The sequence below is a fragment of the Arachis hypogaea genome, chromosome 11, assembly GCF_003086295.3.
Source record: "Arachis hypogaea cultivar Tifrunner chromosome 11, arahy.Tifrunner.gnm2.J5K5, whole genome shotgun sequence".
Lineage (NCBI taxonomy): Eukaryota > Viridiplantae > Streptophyta > Magnoliopsida > Fabales > Fabaceae > Arachis > Arachis hypogaea.
In genome coordinates this window covers 141,312,885-141,328,743 of record NC_092046.1, presented here as the reverse complement: position 1 = coordinate 141,328,743, position 15,859 = coordinate 141,312,885, and the positions used below count along the sequence as shown (strand labels likewise).

The following is a 15,859-nucleotide window of genomic DNA, read 5'->3' as shown; positions in this document are numbered from 1 at the left end:
TATTTACATATGTGGATCTGTATATTTAAAGATTTATAAAGCGCAAGTCACATTTTGCATGAAATAGAAAAAAAAAAAAAGACAAAAGACTATTGCAAAATACAAGCTGCATTTGACATGGAGGGAGAAGTAGCTGTCAAAACGTGTTTCATATCCTTTGTATGCAGATAAAATCAGCGTTTGACTATTTTGGAACTGTCCAAAATTAGAATTTGCATAAAAGATGGAACACTAAAGGGAGTGCTAGTTTACAATCGCATTTGCTTTATTTTCCCCCATCAGATTGTCTGCCAGATCTCCGTCATCATTTTCGTCATCGACTTCGTACATGGCTTCGAACTTCTCTTCCCTGTCGTTATTATCTTCTTCCCATTTTATATCCTCGAGTTCATTAACATTGACCTCCTCGCTAACCGGGTCTAGTCCCGTATGCTGTTCAAACACTACAAAAGAGGCTACATTGCAGCGGTTTTTTATGATTAGCAGCGATTTTAAATCGCCACAAAATCAAAGGCCGGCGGCTCAATGGACCGCCTTGGTTATGAGCGCTGGGATTAGGTTTTGCGGCAACTAGATTAGCGGCAGTTTTAAACCGCCGCAATATACAAGTATTAGGATTTAGTCCATTTTTTACCGGCGGTTACAAACCGCCGCTAATTTCACTGCAAATTAATTTTTTTCTTTTAAAAAATGCTTTTTTTAATTTAATTTTAAAGATAAATTTTTTGAACTTTTTTCAAATTTTTTAATACTATAAATATATTTTTTTATTTATTCACGTCCTTTTTCAACTGTACATGTTGCCCTCAGTCTAATGAAATGAGTTTTACAACTTCATTTGCTAAAACATAAACTTCTCCAGAACAAAATAAAACGATAAGATTATCACGATCTTGAATACTTTGCACAAATCCAATACTCTTTGGTCTAGCACCTTGCCACCCATAGGTAGGAGCTGTGATAGTTCCAATAAATTTCACCCAGTCTCCCACTTCTAATCTAAATACAGCCAATGAGAAATACATTTTAATGGATAGAAGTCACATGGTAGAAAATAAATAATTAAATACCAATACCTAATAAAAAGAAAATTAGCTCGAAATGATGTCTTATGCTCACATTGTAGGAGAAAGATGAACTCCTCTATTCATGAGTGCCTCCATTAGATCTTCAGATATCCATTCTCGGGGAAGGGCCTCCAAGATGTCACGTAGTGTCTTGCCACTGTCACAAAACATAACCCTCTCAGTCACAGTAGAGCATGAACATCTTAAATAAATTCATCCACAATTGATAGATATTAAAAGCAAAGATCTAACAAACATCTTCTACTAAGAAAAGATAAACTAATCAACAAATGAAAACTTTAAACAAAAAAATAAAGACCTGGAAAAAAAATATTTTACCCACAAAGATTATCAACAAATAAACATCTTCAAGTAGCTCTAGATTGTTGGTTCCAAGTGGAAGTATCTTCCAACAATAAGAAATTCAATATATAACAAGTTAGAAATAGTTATTGGCTTTACCTATTAGATTATCTTAATAAAGTCAAAATAAAATTAAGATAGTCAAGCCCCTTTGTAAATGACACATATCACAGTAGGTAATAAATTGAATAATTAAAGAAAGTATATTAATAAAATATATTTCTCAAAGAATTCTAGCATGGGTAGAAATGCTTTAAATGCTTTAAACCAGATAGAATATTCTCAACCTCCTCGAATAAAGTTGTTTCATCATCTTGATCATTGAATCAAGCAAAGCCTCAAATTGCCAATCATAAATCAACCAACCAAAAAATAAAAAAGAGCAAATACAAGTACACAATACTCAACAGTACCTAAAATTATAAACCACTAAACCCAACAAAATAGTTGACTTCAAACGGTCAAAACAAGGAGTAAATATTGACACAGAACAATACACAAACATAAACAGGACATAACTTCAAAATTTGTTTGAAATGGGCTTATTATAAATTAACATATAAAATTGTTTTGAAAAATGATATCAATATATCTTGATATTTTTACCTGTCTCATTGATGATCAAAACAAAGAGAGACAAATAAGTGCAAATGATACTTTATGGTTATTATATTTGTGTCATCAAATTTTGTATTACCTTGTCCTCTTTGGCTCTGTTGTTTGCAAGAAGTCACCATCATCCTGCCAATATTTCAAATAAATCAGGAAGGAACATTGTAAGCTATGAAGTTAACAGCTGAATGTTAATAAATCACATGAATAGAAGATGTGAAAAATGGGGAGGCGTGGAGGACATACCGATGATGAATCCAAAGGATTCCATTGATTGCATGCAGTATAATACATGCACATTTGATCAAGGATGATAATAGTAAATTAAAGGCAAAACCACATAGATCACATTGGTCGAGATAACAAAGCATCACATATATAAATAAAGAAGGCCAGATATGTTAATAAAGGAAGTCAAGTTTAAAATTACTAAATGATATTCGTAGATCACAGCCACAAAAATACATTTAATTCAGAAATGGAAGAAATAAAACTTTCAGCACAAGAATTAAAGGTATACATAAGCAATTTACTTTCAGTTCCAAAATCATGAAAAATAAAATATATGTGATACACATAGAAGACCTTTATTGTAAGAAAATTAAATTTAATAGTGAGAATAAAAAGAATACATATGGAGAATAAATCTAAATGCAATCTCACCTCTTCATCAATAAACCCATGGATAGTATCTGCAGCGCTCCAATAGGATGGAGAGGCTCGCCTGGTTTGAAGCGCAAGCGATGGATGTCAAATAGGAGCAAGCCCCAGATTTGAAGCCCGCTGTTGGAGGGAAATTGATGGTGGATCTCAACGAGCAGGCAGAGTAGCTGAGAACGGATGTCGAATAAGGAGAGAACACGAATCGAGTGGAGATCTCTGCCGCATCTGCAACACGGAGCTTCATTTTAATCTCTAAATACAACAAAGATAGGGACGAACAATCGCCACTCACCAAATAGAGCGGGTGGCTCTCGCGAAGATGGGTAGGTATCGGGTAGCTCTCATCTGATATGGAAAAGAAGAAGAATGGGGATTTACACTGGATGTAAAAAGAAAAAAAAAATGGAAATTAAGGATTTTTTTTGTCCTTTATCTAATAGAATAGATGATAAATTGGCAGTTTATTCCAAATCTGCCACAAATCGCATAATATACTGGCTGGGGAACTAAACCGCTACAACAGCCACCACAAAATCGCCAGATAGCGGCACTTTTTCAAATCGCCAAAAATTTTTTGCCGTTATTATCCGCTTCTGTTGTAGTGAAACTTAACGTACAACTCTATCATCGACACGTGAAATCGAGTTTGTTGATAAATATATACATGCGTTGTCAGTGATGGACATTATTTGAAACTGTATCAGCCCACCAAATACTTGTATAGTATTTCTGTATAAAATATTGCTCATCCTTTTCGAAATGTGACTTTGTATATTCTCACAAAGACCATTTTGCAACTCTACAAAACTCATAGTGCATGGAATAGAAAATGAAAATGGACATTCAGAAATAAAAGTCACTCCTTCGTGTATGTTTGGTATAATTTCACCGTTATAATACACTCGCAAATTTACAATACCTTTCATAACCTCAACTTCACCTAATCCGATTTTTTTGACACAACTAATTCCCAAAAAAAATTCACAAGTATGAAATATATGAAAAAAAAAAGAGGAATGAGAGTAGAAGTGAGGTATAAGTCTAGATGAATTGAATTTCGTATTTATAGGCAAGACTCTAGATTAAAATTGTACAAAATACAAGCTGCGTTTTACAACTTTTGGTACAAAAATTCTACACGTTTAAAACACAACCTGCGTTTTGGTATTTCAAAAAAAAGGCCATTTCAAAAACACAACTTGCGTTTGGTTTATTTGAAAAAAAAAAGAAAGAAAAAGTCGACAATTCTAAAACTGTAAGTTGCGATTGATTTGTTTCATAAAAAAAAAGTGAAAAAGCAAAATGTAGGTTGCGATTTTGATTGACACTATAGCAGCACAAATATTTGATACACGTCCATTTCCTTGAGTTACACCATAATTATTTTTATATGAAAAAAATAGCTTATGTGCACAAATACTAAAATAATAACGATAAGGTAAATTCTATCTCTGATTCTCTCTTAAATAAAGAATAAATTATCTTTTATGATAAATTTAATAATTATTAGATAAAATAAATTATGTCATCAAGATGCTTAATATTAACTCTTAATTTAAGTTGAATTTTGATAACCAAACTAATTAATTATAGTAAAACTATTTAAACTTCATACCTTTAAAATCACATTATTTTTATATCAATTCTATGAACAATTATGAAATTTACCCTTACTCAATTAACACCTTATTTATTATTTTATTATTTTAAATTTGTGACTCGGCCTTTTGATTTTTCTTTTGATTTGTTCTTTTTTAATTAGTTTTCTAATTTTTTTCTTTTTGTATTGTTAGATGTAATTAATATATATGGTTTTTAAAATTATAAAATAATATCTCTTTTGTAACTCTTATAATTTACAAAAGAAAGTTTTATTATATTTAAAGAAAATTATATGGTACAGATCTAAATCTGTACAGATTTAAAGATTTGTTTACTTAAACCACACTTTCTAAAGCCACACTTTTCACTTAAAACCGTAGCTCTTCACAAAGAAAAACGTCACCTAATGGAAAAAAGTAAATTAGAAGATTTAAGAGAAGAAATAATTAAGTTATCAAAATTAATAGATCAAAAATTAACGATTTTAACTAATATTAACTGTAATGACACCGAATTCTTAAAATCAATACAAAATGATTTTTCTCAAAATCTTTATTTTACTATAAGTTTTATTGAAGGACTTCGAAAACCTGAAAAAACTTATTTTTCACACGGAATTTCTAAGAAATGTTACCATGGAAATGATTCCCCACATCTTTATCATACTTTTAACCCACAATTAAATTCTATAGTAGATATGCTTGAAGAAATATTAGTATCTATAAAATTTCAAAGAAATAAGGAAAAAGAAAATCCCAAAAAAGGAAAATTTCAAAATATAATCAACATAACAGATTTAAAAGTAAAACCACCACTAAAATTATGAATATTGAAGAAAAATTAGAAGAAGTTACAATGCTTTTTAAACAATTAAAAATGGCTCAAGAAAATAATATTATGGAACAGGGATTTCAGATAGAAGAAGAATTAGTAAATTCTGAAAATATAGAAAATGAAGAACACATCCTAGATTATTCAAGTGACGAAGAACCAGCAATTCCAATACAAGTAAAAAATGAAGCTGGAACATCTAGGGATAATCAATCTCAATTTAAATGGGAAACAGGTTTTGATAATTATGCTTTTAAAAAAGGATTTATAAATAAAGATTCAAAATATACAAAAACACCATCAAAATACGTTCCTAAAATCCAGGAAATGGAAGGAGAAAGAATGCTCGATTTAGACTGTAAAAAGAATGAAAAAGAAATTTTCGAAAACTGGTTGAATTCCTTTTTATTAGAAGCCTTTACTAATTCAAAACTTAATGAATTATCTGGAAGAGATATTTGGAATTACATAGGGTTTCATACTAAAGGAGCTATAAGAGATTATATGACATCAATAGAAAACCAAATAATAGAAGAATTAGCAACAAAAACAACAGCTTATGATAAGATATTATATATAATGATGATTCTATATAAAGAATTTTTTGGAAAAAATATTATAGATCATAAACAAGAAGTCTATAATAAAGAATATCAAGAAGCAAAAAATCATTTAGCTAACATTCAGATATATGATCTATGTAATGTGGAGTCTTATATATGTGAATATAGAATACATTATTACAAATTAAAAGAAGAAGATAAAAATCATTATCTTAGTATGTATATAACAAAACTTCCATATCCTGCTAATGAATTTATTATGGAAAGATTTATAAGAGAAATAAATAGAGGAACAATTGAAAATAATTTTGGTGGAACAACCTCTGCAATAAGAGAGGAAATAAAAGAACGTTGTATGCAAGAAGCAACTCAAAAAAGATTTGCAAATATAATTAGAATTTGCTGTCAGGATAATGAAGAGATACCTAAAAAATATGGTCTTAATAAAAATTTTCAAAGAAAAAGAAAATATCAATTTAGAAAAAAAAATACTATCCAAACTGGAGAAAAAAGAGGTATTTTAGAAAAAGAAATAATAATAAAAACAAAAGACAAAAAAGTGATTATTGCCCGAATAAAAAAGAAAATTGTAAGTGTTGGTATTGCCAAGAAGAAGGACACTATGCAAATGAATGTCCGAAAAAGAAGGATAAAAAGGATCTTACTAAACAAATAGAAATTGCTAAGTCCTGTTTCATGGAACCATTAGAAGAATCTGATGATAACTTAGACTATATTTTTGAATATGTCTCGGAAACAGACTCAGAGACTGAGTAATAATGCTACATTTATTACTATAAAAATAACAGAAAAGTTTATAAATGCTTTCATAGATTCTGGAGCAACGCAATGCTTTGCTAGTTCAAACATAAAACTTGATTGGAAAAAATTAAAGAAACCATTAAGAGTTAGAATAACTGACAAATCAATACATAAAATTAACCAAAAAGCAGAGATGGTTGAAATTTTTATTCAAAATTATAGGTTCATTGTTCCATCTATATATATGTTAGACTCTGGAATGAATTTTATCATAGGAAATAATTTTTTAAAGCTATATCATCCATTCATTCAAGAATTAACATATATAGTTTTAAAAGCACCACACGATTCTTCAATAAATCAAAAATCAAAACGTATAAAAATACCAACTACCACTATAGATAAGGTCTTAAAATTTAAAATATTTTCTATATTAGAGACATGTTATTTAAATTTATACTTTCAGATAAATATCCCAAAAATAGTCTTGAAATAAAGATAGAAGAACTTTTGGATGAAATTTGTGCTGAAAATCCTTTAGATGTTAAAAATACAAATAACGAATTAGTAAGTATTAAATTAAAAGATCCTACAAAAGAGATAAATGTTCCAAATAAAATTCCTTATTCCGCAAGAGATAGAGAAGAGTTTTCATTAGAATGTAGAGATCTTTTGGAAAAAGGAATTATAAGATTAAGTAAAAGTCCTCATGCGGCTCCAGCCTTTTATGTCGAAAACAATAATGAAATTAAAAGGGGAAAACGAAGAATGGTTATTAACTATAAGAAGATGAATGAAGCAACTATTGGTGATGCTCATAAACTTCCAAGAAAAGATTCTATTTTAGAAAAAATCAAAGGAGCAACTTGGTTTTCATCTCTTGATGCAAAATCAGGATATTGGTAGCTTCGTTTAGACGAAGAAACAAAGAAATTAACTGCTTTTACTTGCCCAACAAAAGAATCAACAAGTGTGTTACTCTATGAATGGAATGTATTACCATTCGGATTAAAACAAGTCCCAGGTATTTACCAAAGATTTATGGAAGAAAATCTAAAAGAGTTAAATGAATTTGTTTTAGTGTATATTGATGATATACTAATTTTTACAAAACAGGATAGAGAAGATCATCTTCAAAAATTATTAATAGTTTTAGAAAGATGTAAAGAAAAAGGATTAGTTCTTAGCAAAAAGAAAGCAAGAATAGCAAAACAAGAAATAGAGTTTCTTGGATTAATTCTATCTACTCAAGGAAAGCTAAAACTTCAACCAAATGTCCTAGAAAAGGTAAATTTATTTCCTAATAAAATAGAAGATAGAAAACAATTACAAAGATTTTTAGGATGTATAAATTATATTTCTGATCAAGGATTTTTAAAGAATATAACAGAATACACTAAAAGCTTATTTCCAAAAATAAGTACTAAAAAAGAATGGAAATGGGATGAAAAAGATAGTATGCAAATTCAAAGGATTAAAGAATTATGTGAAAAACTTCCAGAACTTTATATTCCAGAAGAAAATGACTACTTAATAGTAGAAACAGATGCTTCAGATATAACCTGGTCAGGATGTCTAAAAGCTAAGAAAGCTATAAAAAGTTTGGAACAAGGAAAAGAATCACTAGATTCTAAAGATTCCCTAAAGGAATTACTTTGCAGGTATATTTCAGGGACTTTTACTCCAACAGAACAGAGATATACCACTCATGAAAAGAAAACTCTAGCAGCAATTAAATCTCTTAAGAAATGGAAAATTGATTTACTACCAAGAGAATTTACATTAAGGACAGATTCAAGCTACCTAACAGGTTTCATACGATATAATTTAAAAGTTGATTATAATCATGGACGATTGGTAAGATGGCAATTGTTTTTGTTACAATATCCAATAAAAATTGAATATATTAAGGGTGACAAAAATGTTATTGCAGATACATTAACAAGAGAATGGAGTTCGTCTACAATGCATTAGATCAAGAAATTCAAAAATATGAGCAAGAGCTCGAAAAATGCAAGCATTGTCAGCAAATAAGGACACAGATCCAATCCCTCAAGAAGGCCATCGAAGCAATGAAATCAACACAACAAGCAGAAACATCAGAGTTCAGCCAGCTAAGCATGGTGGACAAATCAGGTGAAGCAAAAATTTCAGAAAATAAAATAATTGCTGAAATCATTAAAAAATCCACCCAAGATAAAAAATACTATGTAATTTATAATGGCCCCATGAAAGGAGTATATGATGCCTGGGAAAAAGTAGCACCATTCACACACCAGTCAAAGATAATTCATAAAGGAGGGTTCCTAACACTGGAAGAGGCAAAGAAATCCTTCAAGGAATATGAAGCTCTCCATCCAGAGCAAACCCTAAAAAGAGCAGATAAAGCTCCAATTCAAACCCAGAGAACAGGGATAATAAGAAACATTCCTACAAGGGCTGAAATCAAGGAAAAGAAAAGGGTCTGTAGATCTAATCTCAGAGAAACCCTTAACATAGTCTTGAATTGGACTGAAGAAAAAAGGGCAATTTTGGGATATTATCCTGTTGCCAAAGAACAGCTAACAAAGCTGGTTATATTTCCAGATGCTTCCCCATCTGACACCTATCAGTTTTTCCAGTATGGATTAATTGATACAATCTTAATTTTTAATGATCTAAAAATTATTAGTGAGTTTCCTGCAGGATTCGTTGATGCAGTAAAGAGATTTAAAAATATGATTGACAATGTAAATCTAAGGGATATATCCCTAAAATTTACAAACAGTCAACCTATTTTTAATGAAGAAGAAGAATGCTTGGTTCCAACACACCAAGTAATATTCATGTCCGTCTTCCCAGGAAATTTTCAACCAATTGATCAAATTCAAGATTTAACAATTTACAGTCATGAAGGAAGGCTAGCCAGCACATTAGCAAGGTTCTTTGAAAGAACTCAAAAAATAACGAAGGAATCTCACACAAGGATTAATTATAAAAGTAGAAATACTCTGCTTCTGTCCAGTAAAAGAAATGAAATTGAAGAAAGAGAGATGAGACTCTTGGTAGAATTTGAATCAGCATTCTACAACTTATCTGGACTTTTAGAAAAGCTCCCTGAAGGGATAAAGAGGAATCTCTGCTATTTGATAAAAGACAGAGAAGACCACAAGTGCCAGCTATGTGCTTCAGAGTTATCTGAAGAAAGCAATAATGAAACGGAATCAACTCACATGATGAAGGAAGAAGACAATACATCTGACGGTCACATGATAAAAAATAGGACAGCACATCTGAAGCATCTCTCAACATTATTGCATAGTGACGTAAGCACTTAGGTCATAGAGCACCAACAATGTAGCTGGTGAAAGAGAACAAACAATGACGTAAGCAATGACGTCATAAGAAGGGTAAGGATGGGAATTGTCCATCAAACCCAACTATTATAAATAGGCTGCTTAGGCAATTGTAAAGGCATCAGACAATAGGAAGCAGGAGGCTAAGAGTACTCATATGCTAGGAGAGCAAGGAGGAAGCTGCCGAGGCGATTCTATAGTCTGAGGAAGAATCCCCTTAGGGAAAAATAGTTCTAAACTCCCCTCTGGAGTTAGTATCTACAATCTCCCCTCTGGAGATAAAAACCCCTTATATAAAATATATTGAATAAAGGAAGTTTTTCTCCAGAAAGGTACATCTTCATTCTAGTCTTTCAATTATGAATTATTTAGAAAGTTTAGAATTAACAGAAGAATCTGATTATTATAGATTAACTGCTTTATTAGATAATGAAAAGCAGGCTGTTCTAAAAACAGAATTAAATCTCAAATCAAATGAAAATTTTAATAAACAAAATCTTTTAAAAGAAGTTTTTAACAGAAAAAATATAATATACTATGAAAAAATTCAACTTGAAGCTCCTATAAAAATAAAATCTGCCAATGGAGAACTTGAAATAGCTTTGATAAATAATGAAGAATTGAGTAAACAGATTGAGAAAATTAAGGATCAACAAAAAAGATCTAAAATTGGATGGATTCATATTAGTACTATACAAGTCTTAATTAAATCTACATGTATGAAAGGAATTAATTCACCAATAAGTTTAGCAATCTGTGACAAAAGAATTACTGATGACCCAATAGATCAAATAATTGGAATTGTTCATGGAAATTCGGCAAACGTAAATGTTAAATTTAATGCCCATCTTGGATATGCTATACCTTTATCAACTGAAAATCTTGGAAGATCTGTAAGTTTGGCTTATAAATTTCATAGAAAGAATCTAATGGAACAAGATGATGAACCATTTTCAATTACATATGCAATAAATTATGCTTTAACAAATAGCCATCATAGTATAATATTTAAAAACAGAGAAAGAATTTATATCGATGAATTATTTCAGAAAATTGTAAAAACAGAAATACCAAAATATAAAGCTATTGAAAACTCAGTTCTATTACTAAAAGAACCATTAGGAAAATTGGTTTCATCAAATTTTCAAATAAGAGAATCTAAAATTAATAGTCCCTTAAGTTTATCTAAGTTAAAGATTAAAGAAGAAGATTCTGAAATAAAAGAATTAACAAAAAAGGTCGAAAAATTAAATGAAACCCTAAATACTAAATTATGACAATAAATAAAGAAGAAATATATGTAACTTATCAAGATAAGAAACAAGAGCTCTTTGAAAGAGAAAATCGTTTGAATTATTTGCAGTTCTCTGAAATAAATCAAAGCGCATTTAAAGCTCTAAAAATAATCTATGACAAGTTAAAAAGAGAAGTTGAAGAGTTAGAAAAATTAATAGAATCTCTAGAAAAAAGTGATGAAGTAATGATAGAATTTGCAGAAATTCTAAAGTAAATAATGAAGCATACAAAGATTGAAAGACCAGAAAATAAAATAAAAAGAAAAAGAGCGAAAAAATTAAAAAGTAAAATAAAGGAGTATAAAAAGGAATTAAATAATCTTCAGATCGAAATTGATGACCTTATAATAAAAAGGATAGAAATAAGAATAAATATAAACAAGTTGGAGTTAAACTTAAAAAATTTATAAATGCCTGGAAAACCATATTATGACTTAAAAGAATTAAAGCTGTTAAAAGAAAAAATGGAGAATGAGGTTGAAAAATTAAAAAGATATTTAGAAACAACGGAAAGTGTAGAAATAAAAGAAGTTTTTGAAGATTTGAAAAAATATATTAAAGAAAAGACAAACAGATAAAAGATTTTATAAACAATAATCCATGCAAAAAAGAATATTATAAACTAAAACAAGATTAAAAAACTATAAAAATGAAATCAGAATTATAAATACTAGTAATAATAGAAATTTTCAAGATCCTTAAATCTATACACATTATAAACATAAAAGAGTTAACAATTTTCAACATCTTCAAATCTATGCACATTATAAACATAAAAGAGTTAAAAATTGGTATCAGAGCCAAGTTAACGATTAAGGGTAACACTTTCTCTTTAAGCAATACTTTTAGTGATACGCTTTTAAACCAAATAAAAACAAAAATCTGTAAATCTGTACCAAAATGCATCTGTACACTAGATGAACCCTATATTTAATTAGTTTAGTTGTCAAAACTCAAATAAATTAAAAGTAAATATTAGTCATGATCACATCATTCATTTCATCTAATAGTTATTAAATATGCTATGGAAGATAATTTATCCTCTATTTGAGAAAGAGTTTAATAGAATTCAACTAATAATAATATACATTAATAAAATATTATGAACCAATGCAAGATCGATTCAAGTACTTGATATTATTCGCTTTTTATTTTTAGTGCTGTTGTTTAGTGGTGTTTTCTAACAATGTGAAAATTTGGAGAATTAATTTTTTGTGTGGATACTATAAATATGAAAGTCAAATTTGTGGTTTTTAATTTTTTTTTTTTTTGTAAATATACAAATTTAAGGGTTAGACTTGTGATTTTTAATTTTTTTTATAAATATACAAATATTAAGGTCAAATTTATTTTTTTTACTTTAAAATTTTTTAAATATACAAATTTAAGAGTAAAACACTATAATAAGCTAAGGAGAATAAAATTTTACACAAATAAATAAAAAAAAAAACGGTTCATGAATACACCAATGCATATTACTATATAATTCGAATCAGTATGTTTTGAACTAGAATTACATGTAACTCACACAGCAGATACACTATAATTCGAATCAACCTGATTCGAATTACACCCACAGTAATTCGAATCAAGGTGATTCGAATTACACTCACACACGCTGCACATAGTAATTCGAATTGGCCAGATTCGAATTACTCATTATTTAATTATGCTCATTCTTTTATTAAAAAATTAATAATTTAAAAATTAAAAAAATATATATTTTATTTCATGCATTAAAAAAAGCTAACAAAATATTTAATTACGAGATTTTTTTAAAATATTAATGAGCTATCAATTCAAATTTCATACAATACTCTTTTGCCCATTTTTAATAGCTCATAATTTTTTTTAATAAATTTATTTAAATTATACCACAAAAAAATATTTTATTCTATACAAAATAATTTTAAAAAATGGCTTAAAAGATGTTAGGAGTACTATAAAAATTTGTAATGTGCTAATGACTTAGGACATTAAAGAAATACTCTACATAGTCAATAATAATTTAGAAATTAAAAAAAATATAGTTATAACCAATATTTACCTAAATTACTAGAATATTACAAACTTTTATAGTACTCCTAATATTTTTTAAGCCATTTTTTAAAAATTATTTTGCATAAAAATGGCTTAAAATAGTTTAAAATGGTTTAAAATGCCCTTTATTCTATGCAAAATAATTTAAAAAATGGCTTAAAAAATGTTAGGAGTACTATAAAAGTTTGTAATATTCTGGTAATTTAGGTAAATACTAGTTATAACTATATTTATTTTAATTTTTAAATTATTATTGACTATGTAGAGTATTTCTTTAATGTCCTAAGTCATTAGGACATTACAAATTTTTATAGTACTCCTAACATCTTTTAAGCTATTTTTTTAAATTATTTTGTATAGAATAAAATATTTTTTTGTGGTATAATTTAAATAAATTTATTTAAAAAATTTATAAAAAAAATATTCATGAGCTATTAAAAATGGACAAAAGAGTATTGTATAAAATTTGAATTGATAACTCATTAATATTTTAAAGAAGTCTTGTAATTAAATATTTTGTTAACTTTTTTTAATGCATGAAATAAAATATATATTTTTTAATTTTTAAATTATTAATTTTTTAATCAATTATTAATTTTTTAATAAAATAATGGACAGAATTAAATGATGAGTAATTTGAATCTGGCCAATTTAAATTACTATATGCAGCGTATGTGGGTGTAATTCGAATCAGGTTGATTCGAATTATAGTGTGTCTACGTGTGTGAGTAATTCGAATCACATGTAATTCTAGTTCAAAACATACTTGATTCGAATTATATAGTAATGTACATTGGTTGATTCATGAATTTGGTTGAAAAAATTTTTAAACGTGCTAATCAGACCCTCTAATTTGCTTTCGAGTGAAAAAAATTTACTTTACCACAAGTCGAACGCTTTGATTTGTGCAGTATAAAATTTGACGGGACGATCTTTTAAATTTGAGGATCGATTTGTTATTTAAAATAAAAAAAATTAAAATTCATATCAAAGAAAAATACACTAATTAACTATGATATTGAATTAGACACAAATTTTTTTCATTTTTAAAAAAAAAATTAGCGGATATTATTTAAGTCATTTTCAAGAATATAATATTCACCCATTATAGTTAGGTACACAACCTGAATTGAAACCTGATTAATTAAGACGAAATTATGACAGATGAACAGTAAAAAATATAATAATAAAAGAGGCCAAGTGTATATAATCATGCTACATTAATGGTTTCATCCAAGGTTAAAAATTAACATACTCGCATACAATACTGAATAATATTATCATTTTATATTTATCCGTTTAACCTAAGTATTTTAATTTATTAAGGTAAAATCTAATATTTGATAATACTTAAAACAGTATTGTTAAATTTAATGTCACTTTTTGTTATATTTTTTAAATACTTTTTTTATTTTTCAAAAAATTAAAAGTATTTTCAAATATTGAAAAACATTACTGTAAAATTATATATTTACCGCAACCACCCTAAAATGTAAATTTTATTAAATATACACGGGAGTCAATTATTTCTTCATCAAACACATAATTGGAAAGGGAAAAGAAGAAGCATACACATCTCAATTCTGGTCTAATTCCTAGTAAGAATAAACACAAAAGATAGCCATACAATTTTAGATTCCAAAACAACTTTTACAAAGTTTATTTGCACTGCTTCTCGAGAGAAATTGTGTCCACTGAAGGTGCTCAAGTTGTTATAAAAACGAAGCAAATAACACTCTTAATGTATGGGAAGACTTGCAAATAAAGCTAATAATTCACTACTTTTTCTTTCTTTCTTTCTTTCTTTTTTTTTTTCTTTATCACTTTTACTTTTCTTTTTGCTACGACTAAGCAATAATACATCATGTTCTTTCAACAGCAAATAAAATCAGCTACAAATAATATAATTAAAAAAATAAGAAGTGACAAATTTACAATTATAATGTAAAAAATTAAAGCAAGTAATCAAGAACTGAAATATTTGATAATTAGATATAGGCCCATGTTTTAAAGTTTAAACCTTTTTGTAACAACTTTAGGTGATCACTGATGATCAGGTAATAAGTAATAACAAACCATGCATAGTTTAAAAATAATGTATTACTTTCTGTCAAAAAAAACTTATTACTTAAATCAATATACACCCTATAAAAGTTTAAAACTCCAAAAGTAAATTAATAATAATTTAATTTTCATGATAAATTATTTTTACGCCGTCATTGAATTGTATATTATCACATTAATGAAAGTAACTATTTTTTAAATTTATTATTAAAAAATAATTTAAATATATAAATCTAATTAAATAATTATATAAAATTTTTTATATTGACAATACATTAAAATTAAATTTATTTAATAAATAATAACTAGAATTAGTAGATATAACAAACATTTTAAATTTATATTAAATTTAATTTTGATATATTTTTAGTGTAAATAAAACAATTTTATATATACATCTAATTATATAATAATATATCAATAAAAAATAACTATTTTTTTATATTGACTACAAATAATTATCCAAAAAAAGAGATATAATTAAATAATTCTGTATAATATATTTTATATAACTAATTAGTATATTAAAATTAAACTTTTTTTGAGATAAACTCATTATTATATTCTTATGTGACGTATTCTAATGACAGTTTGCATACATGTTTTTTCCATAATTTTTTTAAAAAATATTATATAATCAATTATACATAAATTAATATTTA

General features: G+C 27.5%; 1 long non-coding RNA gene across 2 annotated transcripts; it reads right to left on the bottom strand.

Annotated features, from left to right (window-relative positions):
- Positions 1-854: 854 nt before the first annotated feature.
- Positions 855-3,948, bottom strand: LOC112723072 (uncharacterized). Of its 2 annotated transcripts, none has more exons than XR_011867951.1 (5): positions 2,998-3,948; positions 2,706-2,930; positions 2,128-2,171; positions 1,120-1,224; positions 855-999 (listed from the first exon to the last, which is right to left on the bottom strand). It is a non-coding gene; the product is annotated as an uncharacterized lncRNA (long non-coding RNA). The 2 variants fall into 2 exon arrangements; XR_011867952.1 differs by having other exon boundaries at positions 855-994; positions 2,998-3,262.
- Between the last annotated feature and the right edge of the window lie 11,911 nt (positions 3,949-15,859).